The 19,307-nt window shown below is 42.5% G+C and overlaps 1 protein-coding gene and 1 pseudogene across 1 annotated transcript in view; one reads left to right on the top strand and one right to left on the bottom strand.

Moving 5' to 3' along the window:
- The window catches only part of LOC141145732 (uncharacterized), a 96,996-nt pseudogene extending 82,677 nt beyond the window's left edge, over positions 1–14,319 (top strand).
- Positions 1–19,307, bottom strand: part of RBMS3 (RNA binding motif single stranded interacting protein 3) — a 1,276,696-nt gene that overhangs the window by 778,011 nt on the left and 479,378 nt on the right. The gene's annotated exons all lie outside the window — the stretch shown is intronic.

Genomic DNA, 19,307 nt, shown 5'->3' with positions numbered 1-19,307 from the left:
TCTAACAAACCTTTGAGGGCTTAACAGAACAGCTGTATTTATACTGAGATTAAATTACACACAGGTGGACTGTATTAACTAATTAGGTGACTTCTGAAGGCAATTGGTTCCACTAGATTTTAGTTAGAGGTATCACAGTAACGGAGCCTGAATACAAATGCACACTACATTTTTCAGATATTTATTTGTAAAAAGAATTGAAAACCATTTATCATTTTCCTCCCACTCCACAATTATGTGCCACTTTGTGTTGGTCTATCATTATATTCTACATTTACGTTTTTAGTTCTAACAAGAATGTTGAAAATGTCAAGGGTTATGAATACTTTTTCAAGGCACTGTATGTAGTGAAAACTAGCCTAGTTAATCAACCCATTAATGTTATATCCAATCAGCTAGTTCCCCACACTACATGCGTTAGAGTTTAACTTTTTTTTGGCTGTCCTGGATGTAGAGGGAAATCTCCCTAACAAAGACACAAATATAAATGAAAAGGATAAAAACACCTTTACACCGTATTTAACAAGAAGTATTGTGTCCCGATTTATCTTACTTCTTGTGTTTGAAATAGAGTCCTACATCTTTTGGTGTGTCTCTATATGTTTCTGTTTTCTGTACAACATGCTTAATATGAACATTTTAACGGCAGGATTTTCATCCCAAAGATTATTAATGTCCCAGACCACAGTCAGTCTGAGCATTCCAAAAAATGAGGTGAGCATAAACAAATCACCGTATATTAATCATTACAGATTCAAATGTTGTTGAAGTCTTTCTTAATCAACCTGAGTCACTGCGGAGTCTACATTTTCTGGGATTTATCAGTACAAAATATTTGTTTTCAGTACTGTGTCTAACTGATTAGTCCCCTTACAGCTTCATGCTGATGAAAACTGTAATCCAATCTCAGAGGAATGTTTCCCATCACTTGTAATAAGCTGACTAGCACTCAGCCAGAAAGGTCATGAAACTAAAAAGAGTGCACCAGGAAACAGAAAAGTGCTTAAAAACAAACTTTCTGAATTCCTTTTTTCCTGGCATAATTGTACAAAGTGTATGCCATCTAATATTCATAACAAAAGCAACAATAAAGTAAACATCTCAATCAGTGACCACTTTTTGCATCACTAATGGGTTAGTTGAAAATCATTAATACAAAAGCACATTTATTAGGTTTAAAGATACATCACAATAAAACATGGAAAAATCTGTATTTCAGCTAAACCAATACACAGATTACCTGGCATTTATCTTCTACGCCTGGCTGCCCTGCTTGCTAAATCTTTACAGCTGGCTGTATTCTAAACAGACAAACAGAAGGCCAGGGTATTTTGTAGTTCCCACTACCACTGTCTACAGTTTGCAGAAAACAAGGATGAACAGAATAATTTAACAATAATTTTCAGTCCTATACACAAGTACCATGTAGAGGCTGGATACTCAGCACCTCAACTAGAGTGAGGGTTAGGCTGAAAGGAAATGAATTTGTACTGAGAGAAACATTTGAGCCTGCCATTGTTAATCTTAGAAGATACTACTTGTTTGGCTGTCTGGCTTTAGAACTTTAAAAATACTGACCCGAATCAAGTTGATAGATCAGGACAGTAAGTGCGGAGTCAGAACTAACAATCTTCACACTTGTTCCAGCTTAGAAAGTACTGTAGGTGTTGAATTTATTGCCCACTCTATAGTTCTCCTGCTAAAGTTAAAGCTGGTAACACCGGGTGTAGAGTATCTCCTCTTATCTCTTATGTCAAACCAACTAACACAAATTATGATGCTTTCCTACTCCCATAGTTCACCGATCTGAGGGTCACTCTTCCTCCAACTAACACTAATGTAAAGCACAGCTTTTATCCTACTTACACCAATGTTGGGGCATTTTTACTCACACTAACACCAATATAAAGGGTATTCTTCATCCAACTGAACATCAATGCAACCATTCTTCTTTCTGCTCACTATCAGAACAGTTGATTTTTTTCCTCCAATTACCACCCATAGAAGGGTAAGTGCATTTTATGACCACTGCACATCGTGCGTGGTACTGTGTGTTACACTCTTCTGATTCTTATTACCACTGCATGCTTTATCCTGTGCTGCACACACTCCTGGCCTCTGCACTCTGTATGCTGTGCTGTATGTTACCTACTTCTGTTTTCTGCACTCTGTTCCCAGTTACTGCCCATACTGGGAACATGCCCATTAAACTCTGTAAGCTGTAATGTATGCTACATACAGTTGACCCTAGCCCTATATGTGCTAAGTTGTATGTTGCATACTTCTGGCCAAATTCCTTTATACACTGCGTTATGTATTATATATTTGTGAATACTGAACTCTATACACTATATTATACAGTACATTAGATACTCCTGACCTCTGCCTTATGTTGTATATTGACAATAGGTACTTTTTGAATCCTTGCCCCAGTGACTTTGTAAAGGCCACTAGTACAACAACATGCAGAGTGTAATCAAAAACTGTTAAAGATGTTATGGTGGTAAACAAATGACCAAAGGTAAGTTTTAGAATTGGAATGCATCTGTAATGCATATACATTTTTCCCTTGTGATTACATATCATTATACATTTTCACACAAGATTCAAATAACTTTCACAGAGGATTAACACATTTTGCAAGTGACAATGTAAGAAAGTTTAGTGAATCTTGTGTAGAAGCCTTTATAAAAAAAAAAGACCTCTGTGTATAATTTACTTAATTATGATGCCTTAGCAAGTATTGTGGCCACATTCTTATTGCAGGAAGTGGCTGTTAACCATCCTGTCATCTCAACTTTGCAGTCTTCCAAAATAGAAAGTTTAGCACAAACTGCTATATCCAGACCAGATCTGGAAGTATTACAGGACTGGAACACATTGGTTAAGTGAAGCCAAACTTCATTCAAAACTGCATTTGCATACAATTCTAGAAATAGAATAAATGTCTAAAATATGGATTTAACAATTAGAGTAGCCAATCCAACATTTAAATTAAATGCTGAAAAAGGTTATTTTTACATTAATCATACAGTTGCAGATAAAAGTACTTTCCAACAGTAAAAGAAAAATGGTTGTATGGACATCTGAGATTTCTGATATTATAGATCAAATACAGTATTTTCTTTGAATGACATACAGAATGAAATCTGCTGCTTCTTTTGTTGTATTACATTTAATAAAAGCTAACTTTGCCTGCTTGCTTAAGAGTGATATTTATCAACCCAAGCATAGTGCTACTGGCAGTGCGCTTCTAAAATAATCTGTTTCCAGAAAGACTATTTAATAAACAGATACTCCTGCTTGGTTTTTCCGGCACTTTTTCCCACAGGAGATTTTAGCTAAAACATTTTTATGAGAGTTATTTTATAAATACATATATATATATATATATATATATATATATATATATATATATATATATATATATAAATATATATATATACTGTAATTATACTGTAAATGCACATACACATATACACACATAGGCTACTTTTTTCATAAGAATGGAGTATTATAACTGGAACATCTTAAACTAACATGTAATTACTTTAGGGATTTTTATACAAACCAAAACAATTTAATAACATTTTTTTAAAAAGAGTTGAACGTTATATCAGGTATGGTATGATAAGGAGATGCTTAATAAAAAATGGATTCTGATTAACTGCTTTTAGTTACTGCCCTCGGGTGTATGTATAGTTATAACGTTTTTAGTTTTGGAGAGGGTATGAAAGGGTTAAAATAACTGTCAGTTTCCTTTTTGTTGACTGTGTCCATCTGGGGAGTTATTTCATCATTTCCTGTCATGGTGACACAAGAAGCCAGGAATTTCCCTCTTAGACAGTTGTCACCAGAATTGAAAGATTTATCTTCACCTCTTGTTCTGATGGCAACTATGACATTTTGATTTTCTCTTTCCTTTTCATTTTGGTGACAATGATCATCAGGGTTAAAAAAGATGGTGACACAGACAGCAATGAAAATTTGACAAGGGTTCTTATCCCTACTCTATCCAGAAATAAGAAAAAATGGGTTTACATACACTTTAAGCACTAACACTTACAAAAAAGAACTATGTTGAATATGATCATAAACATCTGAAGAGTGAAACTTCAAGTCCCTGATTTCCAGAGTAGGTTACAAAATGAAATGAGAATCTAATAAGCCAGCTGAGAACCCTTGTGACACTGATACTATTCCAGTTTTTTCTACCTTTTACAGGTTAGAGTATAAAAACATTACAAAGGCGGGTGCATGCACGGAAGCTCACAAGATGGCTGCGACCCTCTACCATGGCTATTTAGCTGCCTGCTACAGTACACAGAACCCCCCCGAACACCACACTGGATCGAAACATCAGGGAAACCCCCAGGAACAAGCGGATGACCTCGGCATCGGCCAGGAGAAGCCTATCTCGCCAGATTACCTCCGCAGTCAGTCCGCTCAGCTACGCCAAATTGGCGGCCGCCCCACGAGGGAGTCACACAGATGCCGAGGAGGAAAGCTTCATAGCCCACCAGGACATAGCTCCTCTACCCTCACCAGGTACGGCAAACCCTCCTCTAATGATGGCACCCTCCCCAACATCCATGGAATCCCTTCTGGGGAGATCCCTTCTGGGGAGTCTTGACACTGATACTATTCCAGTTTTTTCTACCTTTTACAGGTTAGAGTATAAAAACATTACAAAGGCGGGTGCATGCACGGAAGCTCACAAGATGGCCGCGACCCTCTACCATGGCTATTTAGCTGCCTGCTACAGTACACAGAACCCCCCCGAACACCACACCGGATCGAAACATCAGGGAAACAGGCAGCTAAATAACCATGGTAGAGGGTCAGTGTCAAGACTCCTCACAACTCCCATGCAAGACCCCATTTCAGGCCTGCTCCTCTGTGAGGGAGAAGCTTGCGACAATACCCCAATGCCCACTGACTTCCCTTCCATGATGCAAGCTTTCTCACAGATGCTGACCAGAAATCTTGCACTGCAAGCTGCCCAAATCACATCATCCATACATGCAGACCTGCAGCAATTGGGGATGAGGATTGAAGTGATAGAAAAGAAAGCAGACCAATCTATTGCCAGGATAAACCAAAACTCAGCCGGCCTCCAAGACATGCAGGACCAACTAGAGACTGCACTATCAAAGAATGATGACCTCGAGAACAGGTCGAGACGATACAACTTTAGGATAAGGGGGCTCCCCTAATCAGTGAAAGAAGTCCAGCCAACAGTCAAGGCACTTATTAAAGGGCTTAATCCAGATATTGCTGTTCACCGCCTGGAGCTCGACAGGGCTCATAGAACACTACAGCCTCCCAGATCAGACGGGCTTCCCAGGGACATCATAGTAAAACCCCATTTTTATGCGATGAAGGAGGAAGTGATGAGGAAATCAAGAGGGTCCGCAGCACTTAACATTCAAGGACACACAGTTTAGGTCTTTGCTGACCTCTCACCTTACACGATGCAAAAGCGAAGAGCACTCAAACCTCTACTGCAAATCCTAACAATGAAAGAGATACCGTATAGATGGTCCTTCCCTCTACACCTGAACTTTTCATACCGCAACAAAGGACACGGTTTTTCTTCTTTTGCAGAGGGGGAACGCCTACTGCTACACATAGGCCTAGTTTCCCAGGAGCTTCTCCCCCCTCGCCAAACAAGGGCCCCTCTTCGTCAACAAAAAGACCACCTTCTGCTAGCCCCCTGCAACCCACCTGGCTGACGCAGCACTCCAAGAGGTCCAAAGAGACACTATCGACATAAATAGACTGTCCAACATCGTAAACCAGGGCCTTGGTTTTTGACTCTCCCCAACTGATAGTTCGGGGCCATATTCCAAGTCTCCCCTACTGAGATCTTACCCCCAGTTATTTCCTCCCTGGCTTGTTAGCCCGAGTAGTGTTCAACCACTCCCTCCTCACATTTGCATGAGGGAATGAAGAGTTAAGCTCTCCACCCCCGGGAGTTGGATGGGGAGGGGGAGACCAGAAATGTATGATCCAGTTGGTCATTAGTTAATATGTCCCTCGACAGTCTAGGTGACTCCCTTGTTTTAGTTGTATTAGTTGTGTTAGAAGTTTTTTCTCTCTTAAAGTTTTTTTATGCACTTTAATGCTTTAATTACGTACTTTCCCACCTCAAAGCCCTAAGCTCTTAGACTGCTCCATGGGCAAATCAGATGACTTTGCCCACAACCACCCAGCTGTATAGGGCATACCCTGAAATGGGCTTGGTCTCTCACTTTCCCCCACCCGAAACCAGCCTCACCCGTAGCCTTCTGTACAATAATGGAGGTTGCTTGGGCAGGGGTTGGGCCCAAGGAGAGGAAAAGGTGTGAAATTGTGACTCTAAAAATTCTCATTTCAATGGTGCTCTGTTCATTTTTTAAAAAATGTTATAATATTACAGTGTGTTTCATAACAGCAGGACCGTGGTGGACTCAGTATGCCCCCACTAGTCTCCGAAGGCTATTAGTTTGCCTCTCAGGGACATCCTGGGGCCCCTGATTCAGGGCATTACAGTTCTCTCAGGTTAAGGGGTGGGCACTGGCAGGCCCACTCCTATCCAGGGGAGGGAGGGCCCCAGGGGGCCACCTGTTTTTTTCCTTTATTAACTGATGTCACAAATTGTGGAAGCTCACTCACTCTCACTTCTATCTTTTTCCGCTTCACCTTCCTCCTACTGAACAAACTACAAAAACACTTCAAGGGAAGAGTCCTCATGGGAGGAGACTCCAATATGGCATTTGACTTCTCCCTTAATAAAACAGTGGGAGGGAAACCCAAACCCAAACCCAAATGCCCTTCAAAACAGAGAGCGAAAATTGCCCACTTTATACATTCGGTAGGGCTGGTGGACATTTGGAGAGAGATCAATCCCCACGCAAAAGAATATAATCATTTCTCGGCACCCTACAGCTCCTATGCCAAGATAGAGCACATTTTCACATGCGCCACAACAATACCCTTAACCCTGAGCTCCAAAATCATAGATACCCCTCTCTGGGATCACTCTATTGTATCCCTAGTCACACGGTGGACATAAGGAACCTCAGGCTCTTAGCGAATGGCGCCTCAATGAGGCCCTGCTGAGCGACCCAATTCAGTGCACACTTATTGAACGAGCCATACAAGATTACTTCCTTGAAAATGACAACAAAGACGTGTCCCCAACCACCCTATGGGCTGCCCACAAGACGGTACTTAGGGGAAAGCTCATCCAGCTATCCTCCAAAATCAAAAAGGAGCATAGATCAGACCTACAGAAACAAACCGAAGACTACCAATCCCTAGCTAAAGCCCACAAACAAAATCCCACCCCTAAGACATTAGCACAGCTTGATATAGCCCGAACCCACCTCAACTTATCCCTCACAACAGCGGCCAAGAAACACCTCAGGTGGTTAGGGGCCAAGTTTTATTCACAAAAGGATAGAATTGGATCCAGATTAGCCACAAAATTGAGCCCCAAACAGCGCATACTAGCTTACCCCAAAATTCAATCCCCTTCCGGGGACCTGATCCAGAACCCAACCAAAATAATGGATTCCTTCTGACAGTTTTATACAGAACTATATAAAACCATTACCCTGACTTCTCCCGCACTAAGGAGTACCTTCCTCAATGACCTCCCTATCCCCACAATAGCTCAAGACCACAGGGACCTCTTAGAAGACCCCTTTTCCACAGAGGAGGTATTAGAGACCATCAAATCCCTTAAACTAGGCTCCTCTTCTGGACCCGACAGTTTCTCTACAGGCTGCTACAAAAAGTTTGGTCCCTGTCTAGCTCCTTTTCTGGCACAATTCTTTAACTCTCTCAGGGATGGAACCCCCGTAGGAAATGATCTTAACTCAGCATATATCTCTGTCATCCCTAAGCCAGGGAAAGACCTGAGCGAGGTGGGTAATTATCGCCTGATCTCGCTTATAAATAACGACTTCAAGATAAATGACTAAAATACTGGCTAGAGTCTCCAGTTTTATAGCATCATACCTAAACAGAGATCAAATGGGCTTCATCCCTGTGAGACAGGGCGCAGATCAGGTAAGGAGAGCGGTAGACATTGTATCATTGCTTAACTCCCAGTGGGATGGTGGACCCCCTCAGAAAGGATTCCTCCTCTTGATAGATCTCCATAAAGCCTTTGACTCAGTTGCTTGGCCTTACATCTTTGAAATACTGGGAAGATGGGGTTTTGAGCTAAACTTCCTGGGAATAATTCACTCACTATACCCATTACCTACAGCACAAGTGCACTTACTGGGCAGATACTCTGACACTCTCCCCATTGGCAGGGGAAATAGACAGGGCTGCCTGCTCTCTCCCCTACTATTCATGATGGCCATTGAGACTTTGGCCATCACGATCCGGACAAGTACAGACATTAAGGGGGTTATGTGCAGGGATCAGGAACACAAGTGTGTGTGCCTTATATGTGGATTATTTACTCCTGTTCATTACCTCCCCCCTAACATCCACCCCTTCAGTCTACAAAATCCTTAAGGAATTTAGTCAAGTTTCAGGATTACAGGTCAACTTGTCAAAATCCATAACCCTAAACGTCTCCGTTCTCCCTGATTTGATCACCCTGCTAAAACAAAATTTCACTTTCACCTGGGCAACTGAAGCGATCACCTATTTGGGCATTAAACTCATGATTTTAGAAAACTCTTTTAAGCAAACTACCCCCCTATGGTACGTAAATGTGAAAGGACCTGGGGAGGTGGTCGAAGTGTGATCTATCCTGGCTAGGCAGAGTGAACACGGTAAAAATGACCCTTCTCCCACGTATGCTATACTTGTTCTGTTCTCTCCTAATCCCTATTAAGAAACAATTAATTTTAAAATTGCAGTCCCAAATACTATGGTTTGTTTGGGGTAACAAAGGCTACAGATGGACTAAAGAGGTTCTATATAGGAGTAAATCACAGGGTGGCCTCCCGAACATGTGGTGGTACTATCAGGCAGCGCAACTCACCCAAATTTCCATAGCATACTCTAGGGTCCCTAAACCCAACTGGCTCTCCATGGAAAGACAAGCAGTGCCCTTGAATATGGTTGAATACCTCCTGTGGGGTGATAGGACATTCAGACCGGCTATAATGTCCCCCCTTCCCATTCAGTGGCACTGTGCAACACTCTTCATAAACACCACTCACTGACCTCCCCCCAAGGCCCCTGTCGCATATCTTCCACAACTCAAAGTTTCCCCCAGGCCTGAACATCTAAGCTTTCCACTGGTGGACCAACAAAGGCCTGTATTACATTGGCCATTTTCTTGCTCCGGCAAGCCCCCTCACTCTGAAACATTGCAGAAAGACATTGAAAATGTCCAGTTCTCACAAATCTCTTCATTCACTTCAATCTACTTCCTTAACTCTATTTGGACTGTCAGGAACTAACATCCAAACATCACCCCTTATGAGCACTGGTGCGCTAACGCTGTGGATCAGAGGGGAGGAATCTCCTTGATCTACTCCTTCCTGGCAAGTAAGAAACCATCCCTCCATAGGAGACAGACACGGGCACTCTTGGGATCCAGGAATATGGTTCCAAGCATTTCAGCATCCTATAAAGGTATCCTCAATGTCTCCCTGATAGAAGCAAATGTCAAAATTCTGATCAAGTGGTACTATGTCCCCGCCAGGCTGGCAATGATCTACCCAGAGGTTTCTCCCCTATGTTTCAGAGGATGTGATTTGGAAGGCACAATTTTTCATATATGGTGGCCATATCCCCGCATAAGGTCCTATTGGAAACAGGTTTTTCACATTATAAGGAAAATAACGGGCCTCACTATCACTCCTGACCCGACCGTGGCACTCCTGAACTGCAAAATCCAGAGCTTACTCAAACACTTACAAGCCCTAATGTTTTACATCTTCTTGGGAGCCAAGATAACGCTCACAAGGGCATGGAAAATGCCAACTGTTTCCTTCAGGGCGGCCAAAAGTAAAATATCCTGGATAATGGCACAAGAAAACATAGTAGCAAATTTACAGGACAAAGTGAGCAAATTTGAAGCTATATGGAAACCCTGGGCGACGCATTGTAATATTTCTCTATGACCAGGTATATCATCCTGAAATCTAGACTTCCCTGGAACTCTAACCCTCCTCTTTCCACCCTCTTTCTCCACTCTTGCTGTCGGGGTCACTCTATCCCCACTCCCCTCTCTGCTTGAGCAGGGGCTTAGGCCCACCTCTATTGGTGAAGTGGAAAAGGTGTTTAGTGGGCTAGTAGGTAGGTTAAGATTATACCAATTTCAGTGTTTCCGAACCAGTTCAGCTTAAAACAGGAAGCTGTGGTGGCCCAGCTGAGCAACTCAGCCGGCCTGCCACAACACTGGGGATGGGGGGCATGGAGCCTGGGGAGGTTCTGGCATTTCCACAGACTCCAAGCACATTAGTAGGTTTTCTCAGGGATGGGCAAACTACCACCTTACAGTGGCCAACATGGGGGCTCAATAGTGGATCTAGACATCCAGGGGGGCCAATTTTTCCCTATAAATTGGGATATACAAACTGCAGAGCACCAACCTAGCTCCAGCTCAAATGAAAGAGATTAATAAACGCCCTATTAATGTATGTATATTGGTAAGAACACATTTTAGGATATTTATTTAACCAATGAGAGTCAGTGGGAGAGAAGACCAAGCTGCACACTAGGCTTTAAGCTGATGGAGGGCCAGCAAACTATTAAGACCGATATCACTGTATATCTCACCACTAGCTTGAATCCCTCAGTATTTGAGCTGTTCCACCAATTGCAAGGAGCACTGTGCCACTGGAACCCTTGTTTCTGAGTCCAAGGAAACGCAGGGATTTATTCCAGCTAATATGGATGCCAGGATGGTGTCCACATGTATTTATAATTCAGAGTGAGGCCTGCAACAAAGGAGAAGCATCTTGTAAGTATGACATGTGACATCTCCATAGAGGGACAACTTCTCTTTGAGGGAACCTATTTGGATACCCTTCACTTTTTGAGACGATCTTATGACAATTGCTAATGGCTCCAGTACCAATGTAAATGAAGTTGGAGAAAGTTGGAAGCCCTGTCTTGTTCCCTGGTAATATGAAAAGCCTGTTATACAGTGACGTGACACAGCCTAATTGCGGCCAGGATGATAGTAAAGACAGTGGAGAACAGTAATACAGACATGTCTAAACGAAAGGAGAGAGAGGGGCCACAGAAACTGACTGAATTCTTCAACTCAGTCCCGCCCTGGCTGATCCATGATGGCACCGGTGCTGATAGGCATGCTTCCCTGTCACAAGTCAGCAGTGTCCCCTGCAATGGAGAGGGTGAGTCGCCTGACACAGGCACACAGCACACATCCCCATCCTCAACCTCCAATAGCTCTGTGAAGCAGAAAAAGGAGATTAAACTCCCCAAATGCCAACCCTGATGAGAATAGCCCGGGGGAGGAGGAAATGGAGCAGTCTATTGAATACAACCAGAAACTGGATGCATTCCCCACCTCAATGGGAGATTTCACCTCAGCACACAATGATCTTGTGGATGCCCTCTTTGAGGTGGAGGATGAGCTTAAAGCCCTAAGGTTAAAGGTCGCAGACCTCGAAGATAGGTCGCACAGGAATAATGTTAAATTTAGCGGGTTCCCTGAAACAGTAAAACCTGCGGACCTGTGCCCCTTCCTCTAGCAGCTCATGATGAAAGCTCTCCCATCCCTCATGCCTGCAGATCTTAACATTGACCGGGCCCACAGGCTGCCCAAGCCATCCCATCTACCTGAGAGAATACTCCGGGATGTCATAGCTAGAATTCACTTTTACTACATCAAAGATCAACTCATGAGATTCTCCAGACAAAATTATACCCTCCTGGATCCCTATCCAGACATTACCCACTATGCCGGCCGCTCACAAGCCACAATGTCAGCCAGAAGTAGGGATAAGCTTCAAGTTCGAGTCAAACTCATGTTCGACTCGAACATTGGCTGTTCGCTAGTTCGTCGAACAGCGAACAATTTTGGGTGTTTGCGGCAAATTCGAAAGCCGCTGAACACCCTTTAAAAGTCTATGGGAGAAATCAAAAGTGCTAATTTTAAAGGCTTATATGCATGGTATTGTCATAAAAAGTGTTTGGGGACCTGGGTCCTGCCCCTGGGTACATGGATCAATGCAAAAAAAGTTTTAAAAACGGACGTTTTTTCGGGAGCAGTGATTTTAATAATGCTTAAAGTGAAACAATAAAAGTGTAATATTCCTTTAAATTTTGTACCTGGGGGGTGTCTATAGTATGCCTGTAAAGGGGCGCATGTTTCCCCTGTTTAGAACAGTCTGACAGCAAAATGACATTTCAAAGGAAAAAAAGTCATTTAAAACTACTCGCGGCTATTAATGAATTGCCGGTCCGACAATACACATAAAAGTTCATTGATAAAAACGGCATGGGAATTCCCCACAGGGAACCTTTAACCAAAATTTAAAAAAAAAATGGCGTGGGGGTCCCCTAAATTCCATACCAGGCCCTTCAGGTCTGGTATGGATATTAAGGGGAACCCCGGACAATTTTTTTTTTTTTAAATGGCGTGGGGGTCCCCCTCAAAATCTATACCAGACCCTTAAGGTGGTGGGGTCACCTGTAACGGGTGACCCCGCCCCCCTCTGATGTCACGGGAAATGCCACAGGGAAGTCCGGTCAAGTCCCCGTGCGTCAGAGGGGGGCAGCACTTTTGATTATTCATGTTCGTGTCCCATAGACTTTAACGGTGTTTGCGTGTTCAAACAAATTTATTACCTGTTTGCATGTTCCGGTGCAAACCGAACAGGGGGGTGTTCGGCTCATCCCTAGCCAGGAGTAATCTGATTCCCATAACCAAGATGCTGCTAAACCATAAAATCCTCTATAGATGGGGCTTCCCAGAAAAAAATTCTACTGGGCAGGAATAATGAGTCCCACACCATATCATCTCTGGAAAAAGGATCGGAGCTGTTGCGCAAATGGGGACTACTACCCCCCCCCATGATAACCCTGCTTTCATTGGCCCATCGTCTTCCTGAAGAGAGCCTAAAAAATACACCCACAGCAAGGGATAACAATCTTGGCACACACCTCCTCTCGTCATACTACAGGAATTTCTCCCTGAATGTGTAAGGATTTACCTACCAATGCCTTATTTGTTAACATGCCTACATGTGTCAATGCAGTGAGCACCTGATGTTCGGCTGAACTGAAACTATTTTACTCCAGATTTATTGTTGGGATTGTCCCAAATTCACCCAGTTTGTGAAAGTTCTAACCTATTTTTTGATGTTTGTTATGAGTTTTTTTTTCTTCTCAATCTTCCATGTTGCAGGAACTTCATTACTGTTCACTCAGAATGCAATCCTTTTCATCCTACTATGCTGGAAACTGAGCTTATTTATGCGCACCTGCCTGATGATACCACTAGATGGCTCTGCAGCACTACTATTCAGGTGAATGCCTCTTAACCTCCCTTTTATAATATAAAACTGCATGCAGGGCACTGGAGAAACCACTAGAGACAAAAGGGAGGTGAAATAATTTCACACAGTAATATAATCTGTAAGATTACAGTGTACTGTAAGTATTGTGTGTGTTTCACTTTTTGAATTTGGCGACGTTCTCCGTCCCCGTGCGTCGCAACGCTCGCAGGGAACGGAGATAGGCTCCGTGATGAATCGAGCGGAGGACGAGCCGCTCACATTGTGGGGAGACATCGCAGGATCCAGGGGACAAGGTAAATAAGCTCTTCCTGGATCCTGTGATGCGATCCCGAGTCTTGCTCGGGGTTACCGCTTTTGGTTCTGAAATTCCACCCCGAGCCAGACTCGGGAATACCGCCAGGGAGGTTAAAATAATGTATCTTAATGCTAGAGGCCTAAACAGCCCTTGCAAACAGCCCTTACAAATGCAGGACAGTGTGGAAAATGGCTTTGGGTCACAAATGAAATGTATTGTGTATACAAGAGACACATTTCCCAAGCCTCAATTCTCCAAAGTGTACCCACAATAAATTTCAGCACATCTTACTCTGTTAAACACAATGGGGTACTAATAGCTATTAAGGACTCTATTACATTTGCACTTCTAGACAAATTTGTTGATGTCCATGGTAGGTTTATTATATTAGTGGCTGAACTCAATAACACCCAATATACCTTGGTTAACCTGTATGCCCCAAATAAGAAACCAGTGAAATTCATCCGCACAACTTTAGAGAAAGAAAAACAAATGATGAAGGGCAATTTAGTGATATGTGGAGATTTCAATGTGGTTCTAAATGATCAAATGGACTCCTCCTCAGTGGAATAAAGGCATTGACTGTCCTTGGGCCTGTATTGCCTGACACTAGACCTATATGATCCATGGCGATGCCTCCATACCACTGAGAAGGACTATACCCATTTCTCATCAGTACACAAAAGCTATTCCAGTATAGATTTTTTTCCTCACTGATAAATACACTCTGCAGAAAGTGGCCAAAGTGAGTATCCACAAGATAACATGGTCGGACCATGCTCCCATCATGGTTAATATTGAGGATACGCGCAAAGTACACTGTGCACCACTAAGGCGTAATAACACTTATCTCATCTCTCATCCCCAAATCAAGGAGGAAATTCAGAATAAACTTGAGGAGTACTTCATGTTTAATAATACTACCGATTGTAATCCTTCCATGGTTTGGTGTGCACATAAGGCTTTCTCAAGAGGAGCCCTAACCCAAATAGCCGCTAGGGAAAAAAAAGAAAAAAACACAATGCATATCACAACTACCCAATCTCATTGCTGAACTGGAGTCCAAACATAAATTAGCTAAAATTAACACCACGCTACTAACCTGCCTTAATGCCTGCTGTAAAGAACTACAACAAGCAATAAGAGAGGACTATGATCTCTACTTCAAACACCTTAAACTTTCCTATTACTCCCAGAGTAATAGAGCAAGTAAATTATTAGCATCCCAAGTTAAACAACGCCAAATCCGAACTAATCTAACAATTATCAAACACCATCTCTCTAATCATACATTTAAAAGGACCTCCAAGGCAGAGGGAGATTAGGGAAGTAAACAAGTGGCTGAAGAGCTGGTGTAGTAAGGAGGGGTTTGGGTTCCTGGAGGACTGGGCCGACTTCTCAGTCGGTAACCGGTACTATAGAAGGGACGGACTGCACCTAAATGAGGAGGGTGCAGATCTGCTGGGAATGAAGATGGCCAAAAAGTTAGAGGGGTTTTTAAACTAGGTGATGGGGGGGAGGGTCCAGAGACAGAGATAGCAGGCGCGGAAGATATTCCAGAGGGTAGTATTGGGGGCATTAGTGGTAGGTTAACCAAAGCACAAAAACACAAGGTGAGTATAGTAGCAAGTCCTAGTTGCAATCTCGAAACACCCAATACGAGGACAATATGCGACCGGTCTAAACTATGTGGCATGTTCACCAATGCCAGGAGCATGGCAGACAAGATGGGTGAACTAGAGATACTGTTGTACAAGGAGGATTTGGATTTTGTGGGAATTTCAGAGACCTGGTTCAACAGCTCTCGTGATTGGCTGGCAAACATTCAAGGGTATACCTATACCGCAAGGATAGAGAGGGTAAAAAAAGGGGGAGGGGTATGCCTATATATCAAGAATAATGTACAAGCAAATGTGAGAGATGATATCACTGAGAGAGCTAGAGAGGAGGTGGAATCCTTATGGGTAGAGCTCCAAAGGGATGAAGCTAAGGGGAAAATAATACTGGGAGTATGCTATAGGCCCCCTAACCTGAGGGAGGAAGTGGAGACGGATCTCCTATCACAAATTGGATTAGCAGCAAGGATTGGAAGTGTTATCATAATGGGGGATTTTAATTATCCAGACATAGATTGGGTGGAGGGAACGCATTCATTTAAGGCTCGCCAGTTCCTTAATGTCTTGCAGGACAATTTTATGGGTCAGATGGTAGACGCACCAACTAGAAATAAAACATTACTGGATCTACTGATTACCAACAATACAGACCTGATCACGGATGTGGCAATTTAGGTAACAGCGATCACAGGTCAATTAGTTTCAGTATAAATCACACAAATAGGAAACATGAAGGGAACACAAAGACACTGAATTTCAAAAGAGCCAATTTCCCTAAACTACAAACCTTGCTAAAAGGCATAAATTGGGATAAAATATTAGGAACAAAGAATACGGAGGAGAGATGGGTTTGCTTTAAGAGCATATTAAAAAAGGGCATTAGACAATGTATCCCATTGGGTAATAAATTTAAAAGAGCGAACAAAAATCCTGGATGGCTTAACTCCAATGTAAAAATGCATATAAAAGCAAAGGAGAAGGCCTTCAAAAAATACAAGGTTGAGGGATCATCCTCAGCATTCAGACTTTATAAAGAATGCAACAAGAAATGTAAGGGTGCAATTAGGACAGCTAAGATAGAACATGAAAGACACATAGCGGAGGAGAGCAAAAAAAATCCCAAGAAATTCTTTAGGTATGTAAACAGTAAAAAAGGGAGGACAGACCATATTGGCCCCATAAAGAATGAGGAAGGACATCTGGTTACAAAGGATGGGGAGATGGCGAAGGTATTGAATTTATTCTTCTCCTCAGTCTTCACGAGTGAATCGGGGGGCTTCAGTAACCAAAACTGCAGTGTTTATCCTCATGACACAACACAGGAAGCACCTCCATGGTTAACAGAGGACAGAATTAAAATTAGACTTGAGAAACTTAACATTAATAAATCACCGGGACCAGATGGCTTGCATCCAAGGGTACTTAGGGAACTCAGTCAAGTGCTTGCCAGACTGTTGTTCCTAATTTTTACAGACAGTCTATTGACTGGAATGGTACCAGCTGATTGGAGAAAAGCCAATGTAGCACCAATATTTAAAAAGGGCCCAAAATACATCCCTGGGAATTACAGACTAGTTAGCCTAACATCAATAGTATGTAAACTCTTGGAGGGGATGATAAGGGACTATATACAAGATTTTAGTAATAAGAACAATATCATTAGCAGTAATCAGCATGGATTCATGAAGAATCGTTCTTGCCAAACCAATCTATTAACCTTCTATGAGGAGGTGAGTTGCCATCTAGATAAAGGAAGGCCCGTAGACGTGGTGTATCTGGATTTTGCAAAAGCATTTGACACAGTTCCCCATAAACGTTTACTGTACAAAATAAGGTCCCTTGGCATGGACCATAGGGTGAGTACATGGATTGAAAACTGGCTACAAGGGCGAGTTCAGAGGGTGGTGATAAATGGGGAGTACTCAGAATGGTCAGGGGTGGGGTTCCCCAGGGTTCTGTGCTGGTACTAATCCTATTTAATTTGTTTATAAACGACCTGGAGGATGGGATAAACAGTTCAATCTCAGTATTTGCAGATTATACTAAGCTAAGCAGGGCAATAACTTCTCCGCAGGATGTGGAAACCTTGCATAAAGACCTGAACAAATGAATGGGGTGGGCGACTACATGGCAAATGAGGTTCAATGTAGAAAAATGTAAAATAATGCATTTGGGTGGCAAAAATATGAATGCAATCTATACACTGGGGGGAGAACCTCTGGGGGAATCTAGGATGGAAAAGGACCTGGGGGTCCTAGTAGATGATAGGCTCAGCAATGGCATGCAATGCCAAGCTGCTGCTAATAAAGCAAACAGAATATTGGCATGCATTAAAAGGGGGATCAACGCAAGAGATAAAACGATAATTCTCCCACTCTACAAGGCTCTGGTCCGGCCGCACCTGGAGTATGCTGTCCAGTTCTGGGCACCAGTCCTCAGGAAGGATGTACTGGAAATGCAGCGAGTACAAAGAAGGGCAACAAAGCTAATAAAGGGTCTTGAGGATCTTAGTTATGAGGAAAGGTTGCAAGCACTGAACTTATTCTCTCTGGAGAAGAGACGCTTGAGAGGGGATATGATTTCAATTTAAAAATACTGTACTGGTGACCCCATAATAGGGATAAAACTTTTTCGCAGAAGAGAGTTTAATAAGACTCGTGTCCACTCACTACAATTAGAAGAAAAGAGGTTTAACCTTAAACTACGTAGAGGGTTCTTTACTGTAAGAGCAGCAAGGATGTGGAATTCCCTTCCACAGGCGGTGGTCTCAGCTCATTGATAGCTTCAAGAAACTATTAGATAATCACCTGAATGACCGCAACATACAGGGATATACAATGTAATACTGACACATAATCACACACATAGGTTGGACTTGATGGACTTGTGTCTTTTTTCAACCTCACCTACTATGTAACTATGTAACTATGTAAAAACCCCAGAGATATTGCCAATGCTTTTAAAGATTTTTACGGACCATTATATAACCTCAACCAAGATCCGAACACGTACCAACCTACTGACAAGTAGATTAACACATTCTTGTGGAAGATTAACCTCCCCTCACTAGATATGCAATCACTTCAGCATTTAAACAGGCCAATCGCTTGTGATAAAATCATTGCAGTGATTAAAATATTGCCTAAACACAAATCCCCTGGAGCAGATGGCTTCTTAGCCCAGTATTATCAAGCATTTGTACCCCTTCTTACCACCACACTCGTCGAAGTCTATAATGCTATAACTCAGGCACATTTCACAATGAAATGCTTCAAGCAATAATTGTAACTATACCAAAACCCGAAAAAGATCCTTCCAACCCCCAGAACTTCAGGCCCATCTCTTTATTAAACCTAGATCTTAAAATTTATGCTAAGGTACTGGCCAACAGACTGATGGAAATCACATCTACACTGGTAGGACTTGACTAAGTGGGATTTGTTAAGGGACGGCAGGCCCCAGACGGAACCAGAAGAATGATTAACCTGATAAGATATGCAGAAGTTACATACACACCCAGTGTTCTCTTGGCCCTAGATGCAGAAAAGGCCTTTGATCTGGTTCATTGGGGGTATCTGTCTCAAGTACTTACCAAATTCGGACTCAACGGTTTTTGTTCACTCAGCAATAATGTCACTCTATTCCAACCCCACGGCCAAAGTAAACACGTCTGGAATGTTTTCTGACTCATTCCATCTTTCAAACAGGGCGTGTCAGGGGTGTCCGCTCTCCCTAATAATCTTTTCCCTAGTCATAGAAACCACTGGCAGAACTAATAAGATCTAGCGAAACCGTGGAAGGAATTTCAATTGGACCCAAGAATCACAAACTAGGGCTTTTTGCCGATGATGTTATACTAATTCTATCTAATCCTGAATCCTCTTTACGTGCAGTACAAAAACTACTGACTGACTTTGGGAAATTGTTCTACTACAAAGTTAATAC

This window comes from Aquarana catesbeiana, linkage group LG05, assembly GCF_042186555.1.
Source record: "Aquarana catesbeiana isolate 2022-GZ linkage group LG05, ASM4218655v1, whole genome shotgun sequence".
NCBI classification, from domain to species: domain Eukaryota; kingdom Metazoa; phylum Chordata; class Amphibia; order Anura; family Ranidae; genus Aquarana; species Aquarana catesbeiana.
This window is presented reverse-complemented; position numbering and strand designations above follow the sequence as displayed.